The 23,149-nt window shown below is 46.6% G+C and overlaps 1 protein-coding gene and 1 pseudogene across 4 annotated transcripts in view; both read left to right on the top strand.

The window, feature by feature from the left end:
* Positions 1-23,149, top strand: part of LOC146833908 (coagulation factor XIII B chain-like) — an 897,095-nt gene that overhangs the window by 396,952 nt on the left and 476,994 nt on the right. The window lies entirely within an intron of this gene.
* LOC146833909 (SMAD family member 6-like) lies at positions 5,948-7,420 on the top strand (annotated as a pseudogene). The gene has a single exon (XR_014960626.1). The product of XR_014960626.1 is annotated as an SMAD family member 6-like (transcript).

The raw sequence follows: 23,149 nt of genomic DNA, 5'->3' as shown, positions 1-23,149 counted from the left end.
CAGATTGGGGGATCTGTTTGAAAAGATGTCTGTGTAGCTCGCTCAATCCCACTAATATTTCTACTAGGTGGATTAGAGTAGGTGATTAAGCTGTTTGTATTCTTACGCTTTTTTTGAGCGCATTTCTTCTTTTTGTGTAAAGTACCACATTTATTGGGACCTAGATCCTCCTTATTCCTAGTGATAATGGGTTGGGCACATGAAATATCCCTCTCACTGGTTTCTGAGGGACTAGGGGGTGAAATTAACACAACCTCCTGCTCCTGATCTTGAATTGTTAAAAGAGGATCAGGATCTGGAGTTAAAGACAGGCGCCTCTCTGTGCGCTCGATTTCGCTCGACACGGCCCCTAGCGCTCTTTTGAGCATGCGATCAATGGCAGTAGGCTGCATAATAACAGGGAATACCGAGCTAATGTCATCTTTGTGTGCCAGAGAAGCCTCGGAAATACTACGCTTAGCTCTTGTCGAGCGTGTCACTGTTTTGCCTGTCATACTTCCCCCTACTGCTAATCAATACCTGTACAACTATCGTGGGTTGTTTTATTCACCCGCCCCCTGCCACACACTCACTATGCCCCGCGTGAGATAATAACGTTTTAGACCTCCCCGCCCCTTATCACTGCTTTCACATATAACAGACCCAGCATAAATATCGTATCAGATGGTAAAGTCTCGGAAGAATGGAATGATGTCTATCCTCTATAACCCCAGTGTCACAACCAGCATTACTCACATATAGGTGTCCATGGAGAGCTAGCAAGAGGGGTGGCCCGGCCCGGCCTCTTGTGGCCCCTGACGGCCACAGACGGCCCGCCCTCTGCCTGGGCTCAGCCCGGCGCCACCCGCGCGCGTCCCGCGACGCGGGGGGAGCCGCGGTTTATGAAGCGCCTCCGGGCGCGCTGCTGGCCGGGAGGAAGGCAGGTGAGGAGCAAAGGAAGACGGGAGCTGTAGTTCCTCCAAACTGCGGCCAGCGATGGAAAGTGGCGGCGAGGGAGACACACAGTGTCAGCGTCCCGTGTGCGGTCCGGTGGTCTGGTGGTCTGCGCCTGGTGAGTCCGCTGCCTGTGTCCAGAAGAAGTGCCCCCCGCTTCACCGAGGGAGCCGCTGTTTATGAAGCGCCTCCGGGCGCGCTGCTGGCCGGAAGGAAGGCAGGTGAGGAGCAAAGGATGACGGGAGCTGTAGTCCCCCCCAACTGCGGCCAGCAATGGAAAGTGACGGCGAGGGAGACACATAGTGTCAGCATCCCGTGTGCGGTCCGGTGGTCTGGTTGTCTGCGCCTGGTGAGTCCGCTGCCTGTGTCCAGAAGAAGTGCCCCCCGCTCCACCGAGGGAGCCGCTGTTTATGAAGCGCCTCCGGGTGAGCTGCTGGCTGGAAGGAAGGCAGATGAGGAGCAAAGGATGACGGGAGCTGTAGTCCCCCCCAACTGCGGCCAGCGATGGAAGGTGGCGGCGAGGGAGACACACAGCGTCAGCGTCCCGTGTGCGGTCCGGTGGTCTGGTGGTCTGCGCCTGGTGTGTCCAGAAGAAGTGCCCCTACTATTGGACTTGACAGATTGAGCCGGGGTCCGGATCTAAGATCTGGCTACTATTAAAGGGCTGTGCTACACATATTATACTACTTTGTATGTTCACCGGCCATCTGAGGCCCCTCTGCCCTTACTCCTATTTGTGGATCCTCTGCCCTTGCTGGCACTTTCATCAGGTGTGGCAGCAGTGTTAAGCGCAAACATATCATTAGCGGAGAACGTGGCTGTAGTCAAGGCCATGGCCCCGGTTAAGGTGCCGGGATCAAATGGGCTCCTGATAGAGTTTTATGCCATTTATGTTGCAGAATTGGTGCCCTATATGGCAGAAGTCTACATGAGGGAAAGGGCTACCCTTGTTTTGCCACCTACTTCAAAGGAGGCATTAATAATCCCCTTACTTAAGGGAGGCCTGCCACCCCAGAAGCTGGCCCCTGTCGATATTAAACCTCGCCAATGAGATCCTGAGCTGGGTTCCGTGCATGTGATTGCTGCCCGATATGCATCACCTCATCCATACAGAGCAGTCGGGCTTTATTCCGAAGTGGAACACAGCGATGAACATTAGGCTGGTGACGGTGCTGCTGCTTGTAGGCTTAGATATAAATGAGGAAGCAGCAGTGATGTCTGTTGATATTGAAAATGCTTTTGATAACTTTAGCTGGTTGTATTTCTATGCAGTGAATTACAAGATGGGCCTTGGTGGAGGTGTTGTTGTCTGGACCAGGTTCTTGTATGCGGACCCTATGGCCAGGGTTAATTTGACGGGTGTAATATCGGCAGCCTGTGGGGTGAAGCAGGGTACGCAGATGTGTTGTCCCTTACCCCCTGCTGTTTAACATTGCGATGTAGCCCTTGGACTCCAGGGCCCGGGAGGGCACCTTCTTCGGAGGCATTGTGTTCTGGGGGGGGTTGTTCATCACATTGTCCCTTATGCGGATGACATGCTGTTTTTCCTTCAGGACCATCGGGTTGATGTTCCGGGGATTCTTGTCTTCTAGTTAACTTTGAGACTATCAAAGGTTTGCATGTTAATTGGCAGAACACTAGTGTGCTCCCCTTGCAACCAGGGTCTGAGGGGCTATCTCCCCATGTGGGGTTTGGTGGGAGCCCACCATTGTTCGGTATTTGGTGGTGCTGCTTTACAGGAATAAACAGCCCTGCTCGAGGGCAACTTGTACCTTGCATTTGCAATGCTCATGGGAAGGATACAATTCTGAAAAATGCTCCCTATATCTGTGGGAGGGCAGGAGGCGATTGCCTACATGATAGAGTTGCCAAGGCGGCTGTACTACTTCTACACCCTCCCCATTATAATCCCCAGGAGTAGATTTCAGGAGCTGCATTCATTGCTCACTGATTTCATCTGGCGATTGGGTAGGCAAAGTGTGGCCCTTTTGAAACTTCAGTGACATGTTTCCAATGGGGGTTGGTGGCTCCTACTTTGAGGTGTACTATTTTACGACCCAGTTGCAATGGGATAATAGATGGATTTTTGATATGGGACAGATGGTACGTCTGCTGAAAGATGAACCTCGATGGTACCATAGCTGTCACACCTTTTACTTGAGCCTAGGACACTTAGGGTAGAGCCCGGTAGTCTGCAGCTGGTGGCTAGGCATTGCTGGGTGCGCTACTTGCAGAGACCTCACTTCCCTGGCCTCCCCCTCCACTGGTTGGCCCGGTTCCTCCGGGGAGATGCTATGCGTAGGTTAAGCGAGTGGGTGGCCCTTGGAGTGGAGACTGCTGGGGATCTTTTTGAAGCTAGATTGTTGCGGACCTTTGAGGATTTACATCCATCATATGGCATGCCTACAGGTCACTTCCTCTTTTTTGGGGTGGTTACGGCGTTCCTACGGCAGAAGTCTCAATGTGATCAGGCAGAACCTAACATGACGTGGGGTTTCCTTACCCTTTGTGCCTCTTCCAGCAGGCACAAGGCAATCAATGGGTTATATCTTGCATTGCATGCAGACACGTATGCACCTCTCCGCGGTCTACGGGACGTGTGGGTGACTGATGTTGGCATCCCTCTATCGAATGCTGACTGGGTGAGACTACCGGCTGGCTTTTTCCGGGTATCTCATAATGCTCAATATAAACTGATCAATTATTATTATATTCACAGTTGGATAAATAAGTACTACCCAGGGACTGCCTATTGGTGCCCCAGATGTGGGTTAGACAGGCATGTTAGATATGGTGTGGAGCTGCCACCACCTGGTGGACCTTTGGATGGATGTGATGGTGCTCATCAATGAGGTTGCTGAACAAAATGTACCTCCCACCTTCATGACATGCCTTCTCGGGTTGTACCCTCGACTTGTTAAGCATAAGGTTACTACTAAACTTGCTGAGCTCTCCTTAATTCTGCTGAAGCGGCAGGTCACACTTAATTAAAAAAGCAGCAGGAGCCCACAGCTTTCCAAATGGAAAGTGAAGTCAGTGCGGTGGGCGGATTACGAAAGCACAATGCTCTTGTGGGAAGCCAAGCAGGGGTAGTGCCCATTGGAGGTGGCCTGGGCCTGAGAAGCCTTATAAGAGATTTTGAGTTTCGAGAAGTTCCACTCAGAGGCTTCTTCCCTGCCTCCAGCCCGTGGAGTTGAACTGTAGTAATCCTTGGCTTTGCTTGTACCTCCCTTTATGCCCCCCAGTCTATCTGTGTTTCCCTGCTTCTACTGTGCCAAGCACGTTGGGCTGCCTTCTTCTTCCATTCCCTCCTTCACCCCTCCTGGGTGAGTAGCTGACTGTGGTGTTTGCGTCTGCTGTTTTTCCGATACTGGTGTATTTTCTGGACTAAGCTATGGGGTAGAAGGAGTTGGGACAGATGGTTCAGTGTTCTTGTTCCCTAGATGATTGAATATGCGCCCCGGGTAGGGGCAGCCTTCCTTGCGCATTGGAGCTTGAGTTCCACTTCTCAAGGTGTGTAGAGTTGGGTATGATACTAGGAAGGATGCTCTACATGTTGCACAATTTCTCAAACTGTGGAAGGATGTATCTGATATGCTCCCATACATCTGTTTCTTTATTCCACATGAAAGTGTCAATAAAGTGTGTTTTAAAAATGAATAGGAGCAGGATGTTGGGTTAATAGGGGAAAAGGGTGCAGAAATTTTTAAAATATGTTTGTATTTGTGTGTGAAATTTAGAGCATCAGTTATAATATGATTTTTTACATATCGTTTGTGATTTCAAATTTATTATTTTCTATTTCATGACAATATATTTATTTTAATCTCTGAAAATTGTTTTAATAAAAACGTTAATTTTATGTTATAGATAGGTTTTGAAATGTATAGTTTAGTTTTTATAACTGATATATAATTTATTTAAAAATGAACGTTTTAAAAAAAAATTATGTTCACAAAATTAAACATTTTTATTTTAATTACTATTGTTTAAATTGTTTTGTTGTGAAAATTTTGAAATATATTTTAGAACTAAATGTAATGTTTATGATTTATTTCTAAATTATATTTATTTTTATTATGTAGTAATTTACAAAATGTTAGAATTTTTAGGTTTTTTTTATTTTGAATTGTGTCATCATTTGTATTCATTTAAATTATTTACAATTATATATGTTAGGTGTAGATTGTGTAGTTATATATTCATGAATGTCTGTATGTATTTTATTATATGAGTAATATTTTGTGTTGAAGAAAAAGTAAGTTATAGACTTTTTGTATTATGTATAGGTTTACTGTCATGCTATTTAGATCGAGCCTGAGCCATCTCGCAAGTGCTCTTGCGATCTGTTGTAGGTACTGAATGGAGGAGAAGCCCAGCCCATTTTTTTCATTGGATTGTGTCTTTGTCCTTCGTAAATGCTGGCGTTTGATTCCTTAATAGGATTGTTAGTCCCTCCTTGGTATGGTCATGTCGCCATTTGTATCCTCCCATGGCTACTGGCCCCTTTACTTGGTTGTTACACGGTACATAAACATTTTCTTTATTGAGCCGGGACCATGTGTGGCTGGTGACATTCCCGCAAAGAGGATGTTGGCACTTTGTGACTCTGTGAGCTGATGGTTTTCCACTTTCACGAGCAGTTCACATCCGGATTTACGTAGCTTTCCTTGGACGTGCTGTGATGCCACACACGGACTTCACTTTCAACCGAGTTTCTGCGTGCTTCGTGTTGTGCATGTGAGGGATAGAAATGTAGGATCCCCTACCCCCCAAATTCGTTTTGGATGGTTTGTTGATGTATGCAGGCTCCGGACTGGCATCTTTTGTTTGCAGTTCGATGGACTGTCTTTTTGGAGGGGCTGACTGAACGTGTGCTGCCACCAGAGGGGTGGTGCACAGAGCCCCATGCATCTCTGGGTTCCTGCCCCCGAGGGGGACTAGGGAGCCAGGCAAGATTGGACCCAGGAGCCAGGGGAGGAAGGAGGAGGGAGCAACTCCGGATCCTCATCGCATGTTCAGGTCTAGATGCCCCAGTCTGGTCCGGCCCTTTGGAGAAGCCGAGTGCTGCAGCAGGGGGTGCTTCGGGCTGGGGGCATCATGGGGGCTGCTCTGTGTGCCCCAGGGCCAGGCACATTGCCGTGTCTGGTACCGATGTGGGGCACATTGCAGGTACTGCTGGGATCTCCTGGGGGCATCATAGAAGCCCCACAGAGACTCCTGGGGGTGGACTGGGGACACCTCTGAAACTGACAATGGAGAAACATCACTAACCCCGAGGGGCTGGAAAAGCTGAGGACTCAGACAGGATGGGTACCAGCTGCCTCTTCCAGGACAACTCTCCCTCGAGCCCCCGTACCCCGGCATCACTCCAGTCTACCGCCATGGGATCCCCAAGGTCCCCTGTTCTGCCCGACCCCAAACTGAAAGCTGTCACCTGCTTGCTCCTCATGCACTTACGGACCCTTGAGGTGCTCCTTGAGGCCTTGGAATCCAAAGGAGCTATGGTGGGGTGCTGTGTTCCGCTGCCCCCTTGCTTGGCCAAACAGCGGGTGGGCGGCTTGCCTGCCTCCCCCCAGTGGCTATTCTGCAAGCTCTTCCACTGCACTGATCTTCAGTGCCCTGCTGAGCTCAAGGCGCTATTGGGTTGTCAGAATTTCGGGAGATCGGAGGAGAGTGCCTGCTGCAACCCTTACCACAACAGTCGTCTGTGCGGACCAGGTGAGCTGGTGACTGGGATTGGATGTTGTGGGAGAGGGGGCAGCGAGTCTCTGGAGTAGTGATGAGCCCTGTGTCCACAAGCGAGAAGCCATGGCAGTGTTGGGATGGACGGTGGTTCTTCGTGTGTGTGGGGGGCATAGCTGCACAAGATGGATCAGTATCTCTCTGTATGAGGAAGGGGGTGTGGGACAGTGCTTTTTAAGATGGATCATTGTTTCTCTGTGGGAGAGGGCGGGGCACCATTTCTCGGGGGAGGAGGAGTGATGGGGCTTCTGTAGGTGGATGGTAGTTCTTGGGAGCCGAGTTTGGATGGACAGTGCTGGGACAGGGTGTGTGACAATGTCGGCTCCAAAGAGGAGCATGGACAGTGCTTACGAAGACAACATTGGGAGAGTAAGGGACATTGCTTCTCTGGGTGGGCGTTGTTGCTCCGGGGGTGGGCAATATGGGACAGAACTTCTCGGGATGGGCACTGTTTTTTGGCAAGAGAGTATGGGACTGTGCTTCTCAGGATGGACACTGTTGCTCCGGAGAAGAGTTTGGGTCAATGCTTGTTTAATTGGGCAGTGAACATTTAGCTCCAAGTCTGTCAGTTCGCAATGACAATCACCTCACACTTAATGTTGGTCGGCGAACAGTACCTTTGAAATGCACTGAACTAACTGCAGGAAACATTTTGGATTGTGACACGAAGAAAGTAGTTTAAAAAAAATCTCCGTGCCTTCCAAATAAATGTCGACTGAGAGCTATAATGTTAGTGAGGTAATCAGATAAAAAAAAAGTTAAAAAAAGCAAAAAACACCTTTCTTTAAGCCTTCAGCAGTAAAAGTTGACAGCACATTAAGGATTCTAGACAATCTTGGATGTGTTTTGTTTTGAACTGTTTTCTTTGATTAGTCTGCAGGTTACAAAGAAGCTAGCTAAGGTATAAGGTAAGCCTGGGCAAAGCACTACGCTACGCTCGCGTAGTTTGCGAAGTTTGTGCTACTTCGCACTAAGCGAATTGCACGTAGCACAGTTCAAACACACGTAGAGTAGTGCAGCGGTCATTTTTTGCTGGCTCGCGGTCCTCAAGTGCAAGTTGGTGACCGCGAGCAAGCAAAATGACATCCCGGCGAGACTTTTTCCTTGTTTACGATCAGCAACATCAAGTTGCCGATCACAAGCGTGGAAAATAAACCTCCCAGCGAGATTCCCAACGCGGGGAGTTCAGGTTTCTCATTGTGAGTGGTCGCGTATGCTCGCGATGAGAAACTACTAGTCCGCGTTGAGAAAGCTGCCGCTCGAGTAAAAATCTACTAGAGCAGCAGAAAACTACAGCTTGCACTGTGCAAGATGCAGCTTTCAATGATTGCACAGTGCCGCATGCTTGTCCGCACTGTCCAATCATTGCAAATAGCATCTTGCACAGTGCGAACAGGGTACTACGCAGTTCACGAAGTGCTACGCGTAGCTCGCATAGTGCGAAGTGCACTTTTCGTAGCTACGCGTAGCGCTACTTCGCGAACTACGCCCGGGGTTAGTTTAAGGTCTCCAACAGCTGAATAGCTGCAATTTTGTTTATCATCATTCTGCAACCCTTCTCCCCCTCCAACAACCAGAGCCATATCACAGACAGTGGAAAGCAGCCATACATTTTATATACATTTTATTTCTAACTCGTCTGTCTTTGTATCTAGTTCCAATATCAGGCCTGTAGCAGTGGGTTACAAATGCGGTGAGTCCCAGATCAGTGTTTGCCCTTCACCCACTGGTACCTTTATTCCAAGCCCTTTGGAAGCCGATATCTGCCATCACAGTGACAGTGTGCTTGGAGTAAGGCAGCAGGAGGCATGGACATCCAGGAAACCAAAATACTTAATAACAAGCATTTACAATGCAATTGGTCTCGCATTTGCGAGAGTTTGAGCTATTGGCATTGTAAATGACAATGCCATTTATTTATGTGTTAGTTTTCAAAACAGATAAATAAAAGGCATTGTCATTTACAATGCCAATAGGTTAAACTTTCGTAAATGTGAGACCTATTGCATTGCAAATGCTTGTTTTAAATAGTATACAAACATTTTTTTTGATTATTCAAAGTTTTGTATAATTTCATTTTTTGCTTTAAGTTGTTTGTAATTTGTTTATATATTTAGTTATTTGCCGTGTTGTTTTTGTGCTATTTTTATTTCAATATGTTTTATGGAAAAATATTCTATATTATATTTATTAAATGAGTTTCTTTTTTTATATAATGTAATCATGTATGGTTTATGTTTTTTAAGATTTCAAAATATTTGTAAAATATTTATGATTTTTATACTATTTTTAAATTAATAATATTTCATATAAAAAATGTTTGGGACGGGTATGTGTTATATATATAATATATGTTATACTTAGTTTTCAATACTTAATTTAGATTGGACTCCAAATAGGTAATGTGGCCACTTTAGTGTCCAAATCCTTCCCCTTAATGGCCTACTTTGGAGTGGGAATAGCAAATGTCACCCCTTTAGTGTCCAAAACGTTATCCTAAATTGCTATGATTGGAGTGAGTTTAGGAAATGTGACCAGTACAGTGTCCAAAACGTTCCCCTGAATCGTTTAGAAAGGAGATGGACTACTAAGGGGTCAATTACGATTCGGTTTGGAAGGCCTCCCAACGGCATTTGCTCCGTCCAAATCGGATCAGGAACTTGTTTTTCCGACCGAATCGGAAAGTTTTCGACCGACCGATTACGATGCAAGTTAGGCGTTTGGAATATCCTAATCCGAGCCTGACGGCATTCAGAATGACCGAGCCGTACGGAGCAGACTCGTACATCTCTACACTCCACGTTACTGAACAACCAATTACGATGCTGGATTTGGACAGCCTTTCTGAATCGCGCCGTCCGACTCGAATCAGCAGTCGGAATCAGAATTTTGTGGGCCTGTAGCCGGCCTCCACTGCCCAGCAATGCACAGTGTGGCATGTACCAGGGGGTGCCCGCTAGAGGGTGCCCGAATTTCACCAGCCACCCCCTTTCTGCAATGGGAGTCCGACCGAATCGTATCTGGAAGCATCTGGATGCATCGTGGTCGGTCGGACTCTCCCAATCCGAGTCAGTCAGAAACCATTCCCAAACCAATTCTGTCGGAATGATTTCCGAACTGCATCATAATTGGGCTCTAAATGTGACCAATTTTGTGTCCGCCACCTTCTCTTAAATGACTGAGGTTGAAATGGGATTAGTAAATGTCACTCTTTTAGTGTCCAAAACCTTCCCCTAAATGGCTTAGGTCAGCGTGGGATGGTAAATGTGACTTCTTTAGTGTACAACTGTTTCCCCTCAATAGCTTGGATTGGAGTGGAAATGGTAAATGTCACCACTTTAGTGTCCACAACCTTCCATTAAATGGCTTAGATTGGAGTGGGAATGGCAAATGTGACCCCTTTAGTGTCCAACACCTTCCCCAAATAGCTTACATTTGAGTGGGAATAGTACATTTGACCACTTCAGTGTCCAAAGCTTTCCCCTAAAGTGTACAACATAACCCCTAAAATGGTTTCAATAGTAGTGGGAGTATTAAAAATAACTATTTTAGTGTATGACATGTCCAAAACCTTCCCCTGAATGACTTAGATTGGAGTGGTAATAGTAAATGTAACCACCTTAGTGTTGAACACCTTCTAGATGGTTTGGAATGAATGGGAATAGTAAATGGGACACATTTAGGGCCCGATTCACAGAACTAACTTAAGACAAAATCCTAAACTTACTACTTTTGGTATTCACAGAAGTTAGGATTTTGTCTCAAGCTTGTCTTAAGACAAACTTAAGACAGACTTAAGACAAACTTAAGACAGACTTAAGACAGTCTTAAGACAGACTTAAGACAGTCTTAAGACAGACTTAAGACAGACTTAAGACAGACTTAAGACAGACTTAAGTTAGGATTTTGTCTTAAGTCTGTCTTAAGTCTGTCTTAAGACTGTCTTAAGTCTGTCTTAAGACTGTCTTAAGTCTGTCTTAAGACTGTCTTAAGTCTGTCTTAAGTTTGTCTTAAGACAAACTTAAGACAAAATCCTAACGTCTGTGAATACCAAAAGTAGTACGTTTAGGATTTTGTCTTAAGTTAGTTTTGTGAATCGGCCCCTTAATGTTCAACGCCTCCCTTAGGTGGCTTAGATTGGAGTGGGAATAGTAAATGTTACTCCTTAGTTGCCCACCATCTTCCCCTAAATGACTTAGATTGGAGTGGGAATAGTAAAAGTTACTCCTTTAGGGCCTGATAGCGACTTTGATGGTTCGACGCCGGGTCCACCCTGTGGTAAATATTTCATTACCGGTACTATTTTTTATGCGGTAAAGTCTAGTAAGAATAACTCAGTAAATATAAGAGGCAGAATCCGTGGTATTAGAGGTTCTAAAAGGCTTTATTCCTATACAAAGGAATACAATTCGAATTGCAGGCTTCTATTCCATCACCACGAAAGTTCAGGAAGGAAGGGCATACATTATTGACAGATAAGCAGTTTTATAGAAAATGCATTACAGTGAAACAGATGCAGGAGGCGTAACAGCTGATAATACAGATAAAATGTGCATACGTAACTAATAGAGGCGGACATATGGGCGTAATTTAATAAACGTCATTATACATGATGTCACAAGTGGGTGGATCCATAAAAGAATCCTGCAATGTCAACAGAAATATTTGGCAGAGATGCGCGCGCAACCGTATGACGTGTGATTGACGTGCAACTAGAGGGTGAAGGGGACTTGACATTTAGCTCTACATGTGGAGACAGAAGTCTGGGGGGTCATGTCAACCTAATCCCAAATCATATCTAATATCCTATGTTTAAAGAACTGTGTTATCCAAAAGGAAAGGTTTCTAGGATAGAATCTATTCTATACTGACTGTTAGTGCGTGTACAAGCGTCTAAGTGTCTACCCTAGATGCGAGGGGGTAGGAATATTCCATGGTAACGGGGGCTATGAATTACTTGCATGAGGACAGCGAGGCCTGGCCCTTTGCACGGTAGCTGGAGGAATGTTTACCTAAACTACTAGACAGGAATGCATCGGATGAGGAGCGGAGCGGATAATCTTGAAGGTGAAATACAGTTTTTGGCAGGCAACAGGCTGGATCAGACACCGTTAGCCGCGCAGGGAGTAGGACAAAGTTCATGGATACAGATGCAGGCTCAGACTGGAGCTTTCAGAGGCAGAAGGCAGGAAAGGGCTTGATGACAGAATTCTGGGCCTACTCGCCTGAATCTGTAAAATGTGGAAAGTGAACCACATAAAGTCGGTGGCCTTTCATACTTAGGAATGGAATATCTGACCCATTCATGGCGGATCTGAAAGAGGACATGTTGACGGTGGACGCACATATATTTGCGTCTTCAAAACTGGAACTGGAGGGAACATACATGTACTTATAGCATGCACATGGAGCCGTTGGGGTCTACGATAGGGGACATAACTGATCACAAAATTCATATTTCCTCATTCCCTCCTTGTCCCCTACGGACCCTCAGGAGATATCGATCTTCATCAATCCATCGATCTGTTCATATAGCACCATTTGTTCTTCTTTCTTCTTCCGGGATCTTGAACGAAAACTTGGATGTGGGATACACGATGTGGCACACAGACCACAAATCGCTGGCCCACATTGTAGACATAAGCAGCAACTGAATAGAATGAGAAAGCCAATACCTAGGAAGGATAGGATTCTCCATCCCCAGGCTGACAACACGCCCCAGAACCAACCGGACCAAGTCCAGGTGCCTGGACTCTGGTGTATCTGGCTTATAATCTTATGAAGGCGGGTTATGGCTTTATATACTGACGGTGAATTTTCTGGTATGAAAATGCAACAACTTGATCCGATGACCCTACAAGCTCCGCCCCTATCGGCCAGGATGACGTCAAGGACAAGACGATTTTGAAGCACAACAATCCGCATAGCAGACTGCTCTTCTGTTAAATTGCCTAAGGCGGAAGTAGTCTCGTTAACTACTGCTTCAAGGGTTCTGGTTAATCTACGTATCAGCTTACTATTAGTAACTGTACCTATATAGGGAAAGAAACCTTTATTGAAATCTGTGTATTGCTCCCATGCTGTTTCAGTGTAATCAACAATTGGGAGATCTCTCTGCTGTCTATTGTGTACTAAATGGGTATTTCTATGATAATCAGGAGGAGCTAGAAAAACAGGTGGTAGAAGGAATGCTATGTAACAGGTACCATCCCAGTCTAGAGGTAGACGTATATATGCGGTCTGGCCACATATGAAGTAGGAATGACGGGAAGCTTTAAATGTAGACTTGCCTTGATCACTGAATTTTATTACAGTGGTGCATTTACTATGGCCCATGTGTATGGAACCATTCTTTCTTACACATAATTCCCCTTTTACTGGGAATACTGACATGGCGGGCAAGATTGGTGTAGCTTCAGATTCAACGTTCAGGATCATGAGGTTAAGTGTAAAATTACCTAATCCATATACTTCATTTTCTAGATCGGTTCCTGTTCTTTTGGGAAGTCCCTCCTTGTTAGGGTAGCAGACTTTAAGCAAAACTAGGTTCAGGTTTCCCCATACCCAGTTGTCTTGGTAAACTGCGGAATTTGAATCTAGGGAATTAATCAAACTAAACCATGCTCCACAGGAGCCATTGTGTGTGAACGGATAGGGAAAGAGGGGCAAAACTCCCTTATAGTTCTGATAGGGAGGGAGTCGGCCACATATCCAACAATTTGTGGCATTGCTGGTCTGATGGGAATGATGTAACATACTAATGAATGTGTTATTGCGCAGCGCAAATCTATAGGACAATTCATGCGGAGGTAATTCGCTAAAAGAATGTTCTGCAGTTACATTGTAAGCACGCTTAAGAATAGGGTAATACATGTGCAATAGTATGCTGGAAATGGTGATCAGAAGACTTAGAAAAAACAAAATTAATAATGTTACTATGCAGTGACTACGAAGTGATTTACAATACGCATGCTTTTTAAGCTGCATCTGTTGATTTCTTTCTCTATTCCGGTCCAGAGGATACATGTCAGAGACAAATTCAACCGATTCACCTTGGAGAGGACTTAAACAATCAAATTGTCTGACTTGCTAGACCTTAACTTCAGTTTATAAAGTTCAGAGTTTGTTAATTCAGCCAAGGGGAGCTTTGAGTCTGTCTGTGAGGGAATGCAGGGCTGAGCGTTCACACTAGATGGTAGTCCATAAAATTTCTTGATATGACTCGAGTGCAACCACCCTTTACGTCCCTCAATCTTCACGGCTGTCCTCGTAGTTAGTAGAACCAATTTTGGCGATGTCCATCTAGGCTCCAGTTGGGTCTTTCGGTCAAAATTCCTGACCAGAACCAGGTCGCCAGGAACCACGTCATGGGGCTTCCCCTCAGTGTTATCAGGAAAAGCTGCAGCTACCTGTGAACGACAAGATTGTAGTGCAGACATCAAGGAAGCCAGGTAATCTGTCAGCATATTACAGTCAACATCAGTGATTTTGCGAGGTATAGGCGTCCCCCACATATTTGGTGGTCTACCGAAGATCACCTCGTACGGGGATAGCCCTGTTCGAGAATGTGCTACCATTCTCATGTAAAAGAGCGCAACTGGTAAGGCTACTATCCAATCGACACCTTTTTCCCTACATATTTTGGACAATCTAATTTTCAGAGTTTGATTATGGCGTTCCACAAGACCTGCTGCCTCGGGATGTCGGACACAGTGGAATTTCCATTGGTAGCCTAACAAAAGGGAAACGTGTTTCATTAGTTCGGATGAGAACGGCTGGCCGTTATCTGAGTAGACAACACGTGGTAAACCGTATCGTGGGAAGAATTCTCGAACTAACTGTTTGGCAGTAGTCGGGGCAGTGTAATCTGAAACCGGGTAGGCTTCTGTCCAACGGGAAAGAGCACAGACAACTACGAGGACATATTTGAATCCTCGACATCGTTCCATCTGGATATAATCCATCTGGAGGACTTCAAAAGCATGATCGGGAGGTTGAAATCCACCCTGCTCTACGGGGATGCTTTTACCTGGATTGAACTGACAACATATCATACAGGTACGTACTTTCTGTTTAGCTGCTGCTCGCAAGTGTTTGTTGAACCAAATGTGTTGAATGCCGTCTAGCATAGCTTTTTCTCCTAGGTGCGCTGGACTATGTATAGTGTTAATGATGACTTGAACCATGGAGTCGGGAAGAAACCATATAGATTTTTCCTTCGTCATCCATCCTTGATCTGTTTGGATCCCTCCTAATTCAGTCCATTTCTTTATTTCTTCTGGTGTAGCATGCGTCTGTATGTCAATTACATCAAGGGCGGGATCCTTAACTGTCATGCAATGTGTTGGTGTCGGAACTATTGTCTTTGTCGTGTCAGTTGTATGAGTCTGATTCTGAGCAGTCTGTTTAGCTGTTCTGTCAGGTAGGTCATTACCCTGAGAAATGATATCGGTAACTTTTGTATGGGCTTTACATTTCACAATCGATATTGCAGTAGGTAGATGAATCGCGTCTAATAGGGCTTGAATGAGGGGTCCGTGTTGGATGTGGGCACCGTGAGAAGTTAAATAACCTCTCTCTCGCCACAGTACGCCGAAGTCATGGACGACTCCGAATGCATAACGTGAATCTGTGTATATGTTGACTTTCTTATTTTTGGCTTGAATACAGGCTTGTGTCAGAGCGATGAGCTCAGCTGCTTGAGCTGACAAAGTGTTAATACAATTTGTTTCAATGACGTCAGTGTCTGTTGTAACTGCGTAAGCGGCCACTAACTCTCCTGTACTTGTTCTCATACATGACCCATCTACATACAATGTCAAGTCTGGATCTGACAAAGGGATATCTGTCAAGTCTTGTCTGGGTTTCGTCGTGATAGTAATGACTTCGATACAATCATGTGCCAATGGATCTGTTCCGCCTACTGGCAACAGTGTGGCAGGATTTAACGTATTACAACGTCTGATTTCTATGTGTGGCTGAAACAATGTTAATTCGTAACCCGTGAGTCTCGCTATAGTCAAGTGTTGTGTTTGTGTGCGGTTCAAAAGAACCTCTACTGCATGTGGTACTTGTACTGTCAATTGATGTCCTAACACTATGGCATCGCTTTGTCTGATTGCTAAAGCTGTTGCTGCCACCGATTTCAGGCACGCAGGAAGAGCCTGAGCTACTGGATCTAATGTACTAGAGAAATAAGCACATGGTTTGTGTGATCCTGCTTGTTCCTGAGTGAGTACTGACAAGGCAGTACCGTCGCGTTCTGTAACAAAGAGTGTAAACTGTTTACTGTAACATGGTGTTGCTAAAACAGGTGCTTGGCATAAAGCTTTCTTTAAGCTTTCAAAGGCATGTGTATGTTCTGGAGTCCAAGGGAGGACAGTCGATGTTGCTGCCTCCTGTGTTGTCAACTGGATGAGTGGTTTTGCTAGAAATGCATATTGAGGGATCCACTGCCTACAATATGAAGTGAGGCCTATAAAAGCCCGTACCTCCTTTTGTGTCTTGGGTGGTGACATGTTAGCAATTAACTGGATGCGGTCGGGTGTAAGCTGCCTTCCCTCCTTGGACAGCGAGTGCCCAAGGTAAACAACTCGCTGGACACAGAATTGCAGCTTAGAAGGGGACACCTTGTGCCCCTTGTCGGCCAGAAATTTCAAAACCCTCAGTGACGCTGTTTCACATTCAGGTTCGCTTCGGGCGGTGATCAGCAGATCATCGACATATTGAAGCAAGGCAGTGTTAACTGGCATGTGGATACTGTCAAGTTCTCTTTTCAGGGCTTGGCTATAGATGCTGGGGCTCTTGTATTTAACATAGGGGTTTGAAAATGTCTATTATATTCTGGACGTATCGGACGTGTCGGATCATTAAAACCTCTAGTATTATTATGGGGTCTTCCTCTACCTACATAAGCTATCGTTTCTAATTGTTCTGATTCTTGCTCCTCCTCTTCCTCTGATTCTACTCTGTCTGTTTCTCGTCTTTCTTTATGTATTCGTTCTACTTCCTTGCGGATCTTTCGACACATGGCGATTATACACGCCTGTCTATCATGTTTCTCTTCTGATATGTTCTGACCCCATTTGGCAAGTCTTTGCATGGTATCGTGATCTGCCCCAGGCCTGTCTTGATTCCTAATTACGCAATTTATGAAAAAACGTAGTAGTTGTCTTTGTACATCCACTTTCTGGTATTCCATAGCTTCGTTAATACTTTCTGGACCTCGCCCTGTTTGGACAAAGCGATATATATTGTCTAGGTGTTCAACCATTCCTGGTATCGTCATTAAATATAATGTAGCTCGTCGTATACGTAGTGATGATATGAGCAATTTGTCCTGTCTACCTGGCACTGGATCGTATCTACAATCCACAAGCTGTTCTTTAAACATGTCGGATGTCGCTAATTGGGGTGTACGTTGGAGTGCTAAATCTCTAAGGGTCTGTTTATTTCGCGGCGGTGTGGCAAACATGTCTGTCGTACCTCCTGTAGCACCATCTGAGGTGCTAGGCACGAAAGGATTCGTTGGACGTAGGATAGAGATTGTAGATGCGGGAAAAACTGTAGAAACGGACGGACCTGTGGGAACTTGTGTAGGAGGTTGTAGTTGCGGGGATACAGACGGATGCTCTTGGTGTTGAACACCATCGGCAAGCGGTGTGTGTGGTATGGCATTAGCATACTCGGGAGCTACGTCATCTAAATAGGAGGAAAGGAAAACGTCCTTTGCTGTTTTGGGATGTGTTTTGGGATGTGCTTTTATCGGGAGCAATGGAGGAGTTAAGTCTTTTGGTATTTCCGGGATAGCCTTAGGTAACCCTTCGGCCAGAAGAGGATACATACCATTCATAAGAGTGTTTCTTTGTCTATCTACTTGTTCTGAGTTTACTCGGGTACCTTCCTCAATTAATAGATTTTCTCGGGTTTTATTTGAATTCTCTCTACCTTTCTCTTCCTGTCTGAGTGCTTTTTCTGTACGTCTATATGATTCTTTACGCCATAATTCAATGGCATCTTTCTGTGACTGTCTGGCTTTCTTTTTCCATAATTCTTCTTCTACTCTCATGATGCAATCTGCATCCCAGGTCCCCGCTGCGGGCCATCTCTGACTCTCTGGTAATTCTTTGGTGTAGCCCACCCATAAATCAAGAAATAATACGGCATCTAGGCCATGCTTATGATACATAAAGTACCCTGGAGTGTCCCTAGGTGGGATGGGAACAGCTTCTTCGAGTACACCTTTTCTAGTTTTGATCTGTCTTAGTTTCGAAAAGAGCGGCATTTTTAGACCTTATTACTAGAACACACTTTATACAAAGTACAAAGAACACAATAATGAACAGTCATTCGCACCACAATATATAGAACGTATTAAAACATTTAACACTTAACAGTTTTAACGAACGATGATAACTAATAGAAAACTAATTACTGACATAGTACTGACATTAGATAATACTTATTTATATGCAAGACATACTATATATACTGCTAAACAGTACAGATACACTGCTGAAACAGTGCAGACCGGATTTGTGTACCCAAACCCGTCTTGACCAGCACAGACTATGTGCACGTAAAATGCCTCCCCGGTAATGGTACTCACCGGGTAGCTCGGAACGGAAGGCCTCGGAAACGGAACTGAAACTTGACCGGACTGGACTCGACTCGACTGGACTCGGAACTTCGGAACCTGGCGGGCCTCTGTATACCTCGGATCTTGTTCTCTCAGCTAGGCTCTGGTCGGGATACTTCGCACTTCTCACCGCCTCGTCTGGGTGTTGACCGCAGCCTCAGTCGCCTCCGCTTGGCCGGAGGGAGATACAGGAAATCCTGCAGGTACGCGTTTTTGTCCGTTCAGCTGTGGCAGGAGACCGGGCCTGCAACGCACCGCCGGCGCGTGAGATGAGAAAGTGTCCCTGTTCGGGCGCCAATTTATGTGGTAAATATTTCATTACCGGTACTATTTTTTATGCGGTAAAGTCTAGTAAGAATAACTCAGTAAATATAAGAGGCAGAATCCGTGGTATTAGAGGTTCTAAAAGGCTTTATTCCTATACAAAGGAATACAATTCGAATTACAGGCTTCTATTCCATCACCACGAAAGTTCAGGAAGGAAGGGCATACATTATTGACAGATAAGCAGTTTTATAGAAAATGCATTACAGTGAAACAGATGCAGGAGGCGTAACAGCTGATAATACAGATAAAATGTGCATACGTAACTAATAGAGGCGGACATATGGGCGTAATTTAATAAACGTCATTATACATGATGTCACAAGTGGGTGGATCCATAAAAGAATCCTGCAATGTCAACAGAAATATTTGGCAGAGATGCGCGCGCAACCGTATGACGTGTGATTGACGTGCAACTAGAGGGTGAAGGGGACTTGACATTTAGCTCTACATGTGGAGACAGAAGTCTGGGGGGTCATGTCAACCTAATCCCAAATCATATCTAATATCCTATGTTTAAAGAACTGTGTTATCCAAAAGGAAAGGTTTCTAGGATAGAATCTATTCTATACTGACTGTTAGTGCGTGTACAAGCGTCTAAGTGTCTACCCTAGATGCGAGGGGGTAGGAATATTCCATGGTAACGGGGGCTATGAATTACTTGCATGAGGACAGCGAGGCCTGGCCCTTTGCACGGTAGCTGGAGGAATGTTTACCTAAACTACTAGACAGGAATGCATCGGATGAGGAGCGGAGCAGATAATCTTGAAGGTGAAATACAGTTTTTGGCAGGCAACAGGCTGGATCAGACACCGTTAGCCGCGCAGGGAGTAGGACAAAGTTCATGGATACAGATGCAGGCTCAGACTGGAGCTTTCAGAGGCAGAAGGCAGGAAAAGGCTTGATGACAGAATTCTGGGCCTACTCGCCTGAATCTGTAAAATGTGGAAAGTGAACCACATAAAGTCGGTGGCCTTTCATACTTAGGAATGGAATATCTGACCCATTCATGGCGGATCTGAAAGAGGACATGTTGATGGTGGACGCACATATATTTGCGTCTTCAAAACTGGAACTGGAGGGAACATACATGTACTTATAGCATGCACATGGAGCCGTTGGGGTCTACGATAGGGGACATAACTGATCACAAAATTCATATTTCCTCAACCCCATCGCCGCACCGCCAAAGTCATGATCAGACCGCCTGCTACATTAGGAGTTTACTCCTGTCTGGTGGGCTTTTTTGTATGTTCCCACAGTGGTGCCCTGAATATGGGCACCGCAATGAGAATGCCAAAAACAGTTCCTGCACAGCATGGACTAAGAAGTTCATGCCCTTCAGAAACTGGTGTGCATGCACACGGGGAGAACATATTTTGCCCCCCTGTATGCATCCACATGCGGTGGATACACAGGGCGCCCTGCAGGGTCCCCTTTGTTTCCTCTCTGCCATGGTGTTCATGCATGACACTGCTGGGTGAGATGAAACTCGTCATATGCTTGGTGGGACCGCAATGGTCCCACCAAGCATACGGTGCCCTCCTGACCACTGCAACACCACCAGGAAATGGAAGACCGCCACCACCGAGCCCCCATGAGTCTGGCATTCCTTGGGCTGCCAGACTTGTAATCGGGCACTTAGTGTCCCACCTCTGCCCCTAAATGGCTTAGATTGGATTAGGAATAGTAAATGTGACCACCTTAGTATCCAACAACTTCCCCTAAAATGGCTCAGATTAGAGTGGGAATAGTATATGTCATCCCTTTACTGTACAACATAATCCATAAAATGGTTTCAATAGTAGTATGAGTAGTACATTTTAGTTTATAAGTTTAGTGTATGACATGTTTAATCTGCTATGCTATATGACAGTGTTATTATTAGATGTGAAACTTTTAAGTATTTCAATTTTAACATGCATCATTAGTATTCACATTAAAAAGATTGTAAATTATACAATTTTTTACTTTTATATTTTATATATTTAGATATTTCTATTTTATTTAATGTATATTTTTTCATTTTTTCAAACACATAAATTTGAATCACAAAACAAAACCTTTTTATTGCTAATTTTTTAACAGCATTTCTCTTTTTTTTAAAAAACAAAAAACATTTTATTTGTTTTTTTTACATTGTTTTACATATTGCTATTTTTTAACATTTTTGCAAATATGGTAGATGTTTTTAAGGAATATATGATGTTACTTAGCAGACCATTACTTCGCAACTTTTTACTACGATGTTTTTACATCGCAAATTCCATTACTAAGCAAGATTTAACTGCGCATGCTTTTAGTTCGCAAATACATTTAAAAGTACTAAATATGCATTCAATTCGCAGTATAGTACTGTTAGACGGACCGGGAGGGTCGGCCGAGGACAAGGGGAGAGGTCTCCGGGGAGAGCCGTCTCCAGCGATCGTACAGACAAATAACTTCCCCCCCACAGACAGATACCACACAAGGAGATGAGTTAGCGTTCTTTATAAGCACTTCTTAAGGTACGATGAAAAGGTACAAGGAGGTCTGGACTCAGGGGTCCCCTCGATTCAAGTCTCTCAAGATGGGAAAAGGGGGTAGCGGGACAGTCTGGTTACCAGTCTGGTAGTTGAGGTGGTGTGGTGGGTAGCTCACAATCCTCGAGCTTAGGTGGTCTAGCTGGTACGGGCCGCGGCAGTGCCAGCAGGTCCCAGTGAAGATGGTCGATACACGGGCCGCGGCAGCGCCAGCAGGTCCCAGAGAAGATGGTCGATGTACGGTCCGCGGCAGCGCCAGCAGGTCCCGGTGAAGATGGTCGTTACAACGGGCCGCGGCAGCGCCAGCAGGTCCCGACGAGGATGGATGTTGCAGAAGGCCGCGGCAGTGCCAGCAGGCAGGACGATGGATCACAAGATAGGGCTACGGCAGCGCCAGTAGTCCGTCAAGGCTGAGTTCTCTCGGTGTCTCTCGACTCCAGGATACAACTGCCTTCCTGCTCCGCAGCTGCTCCAGTTATAGGGCAGGTGCCCTTTGATGTCCGGACCCTCGCACTTGGGGGTCGGAGGGTCCGGGATGAAGGTGTCCAGACACACAGCAGGGGGTGGGGCCGGTGCCTGGGGGAGCTGGAGGCGATCGTCACCTGGCGGGGGAGAGTCCTTGGCACTTCGTCCTCCCATTGACCTGCCAAGTGATCCGCTCACCTCCTGGGTGGATGGTGGTGCCGGGATGTCGGGGCCGGCCAGGCCCAGGGTTAGGGTCGGGGGGAGGCCACGCGGCCTCGTGGCGCAGGGCCCAAGATGGCGGCTTGACCCGGCCGAGGGAGCCGGTGGTGGTTTGGGCCCGTGCTACAGGGAGGTCCGAGGGCAGGAGTTCCGTCGAGAGACGGGGTGCAGGTGATTCTCGTGGGCCGCGCCTGGGGGGCCGGGGCTTGGGCCCTGTCATGCGGGGAGGGCGCAAGCCCTTCGTGTGGCCTGTCCAACATGCGTCCCCCCCAGCTGAAGGCGGGGAGAGTCACCCATCTCCTTGGGGACTCTCTTCGTCGAGGCGGAAGAAGCGGGACAGGCCATCTGCGTTGGCGTGGTCTTGGCCCGGTCGGTGCTCCACGGTGAAGTCCATTCCCTGCAGGGAGATGGACCAGCGCAGTAGTTTGGGGTTTTCCCCCCGCATCTGCATCAGCCACTGCAGGGGTCTATGGTCGGTTTGTACCCGGAAGTGGGTACCGAAGAGATAGGGCCGGAGCTTTTTGAGGGCCCACACCACTGCGAAGGCCTCCCTCTCGATGGTGCTCCAGCGCCGTTCTCGGCCCAGGAGACGTCGGCTGATGAAGGCCACCGGCTGGTCATGACCCTCGGGGTTCACTTGGGAAAGAACCGCTCCGATGCCGTGGTCGGAGGCGTCTGTCTGTACTACAAATTCCCGACTGTAATCGGGGGCCTGGAGCACAGGGGCGGTGCACAGGGCGGCCTTCAGCTTTTCGAAGGCCGCTTGACAATCGGGGGTCCAGTTAATCCGCTTTGGTTGGTTCTTGGACGTGAGACCCGTGAGGGGCCCCACAATGCTGCCGTAGTCCCTCACGAACCGCCGGTAGTAGCCGGTGAGCCCCAAGAAGGCTCGGACTTCGGTCTGAGTGACGGGGGGCTGCCAGGACTGGATGGCAGCAATCTTAAGTTGCAGTGGGGCCACCAGCCCGCTCCCCACCTGGTGCCCCAGGTAGGTCACGGACCCTTGACCAATTTGGCATTTGCCGGCCTTAATCGTGAGGCCGGCCCGCTGGAGGGCCTGTAGGACCTCCTGGAGGTGGAGGAGGTGGTCGGACCAGTGGCGGCTGTATACAGCGATATCGTCCAGGTAGGCAGCGCTGAACTCTTCGAGCCCCGCCAAGACCTGGTTCACAAGACGTTGAAATGTAGCGGGGGCGTTCTTCATGCCAAAGGGCATGACCTTGAAGTGGTAGTGGCTATCGGGGGTAGAGAAGGCGGATCGTTCTTGAGCTCGGGGTGTGAGACCGATCTGCCAGTAGCCCGC

Source organism: Triturus cristatus, chromosome 4_2, assembly GCF_964204655.1.
Source record: "Triturus cristatus chromosome 4_2, aTriCri1.1, whole genome shotgun sequence".
Classification (NCBI taxonomy): Eukaryota; Metazoa; Chordata; class Amphibia; order Caudata; family Salamandridae; genus Triturus; species Triturus cristatus.
The sequence above is the reverse complement of the archived record's forward strand: the minus strand, read 5'-3'. Positions and strand labels throughout refer to the sequence as shown.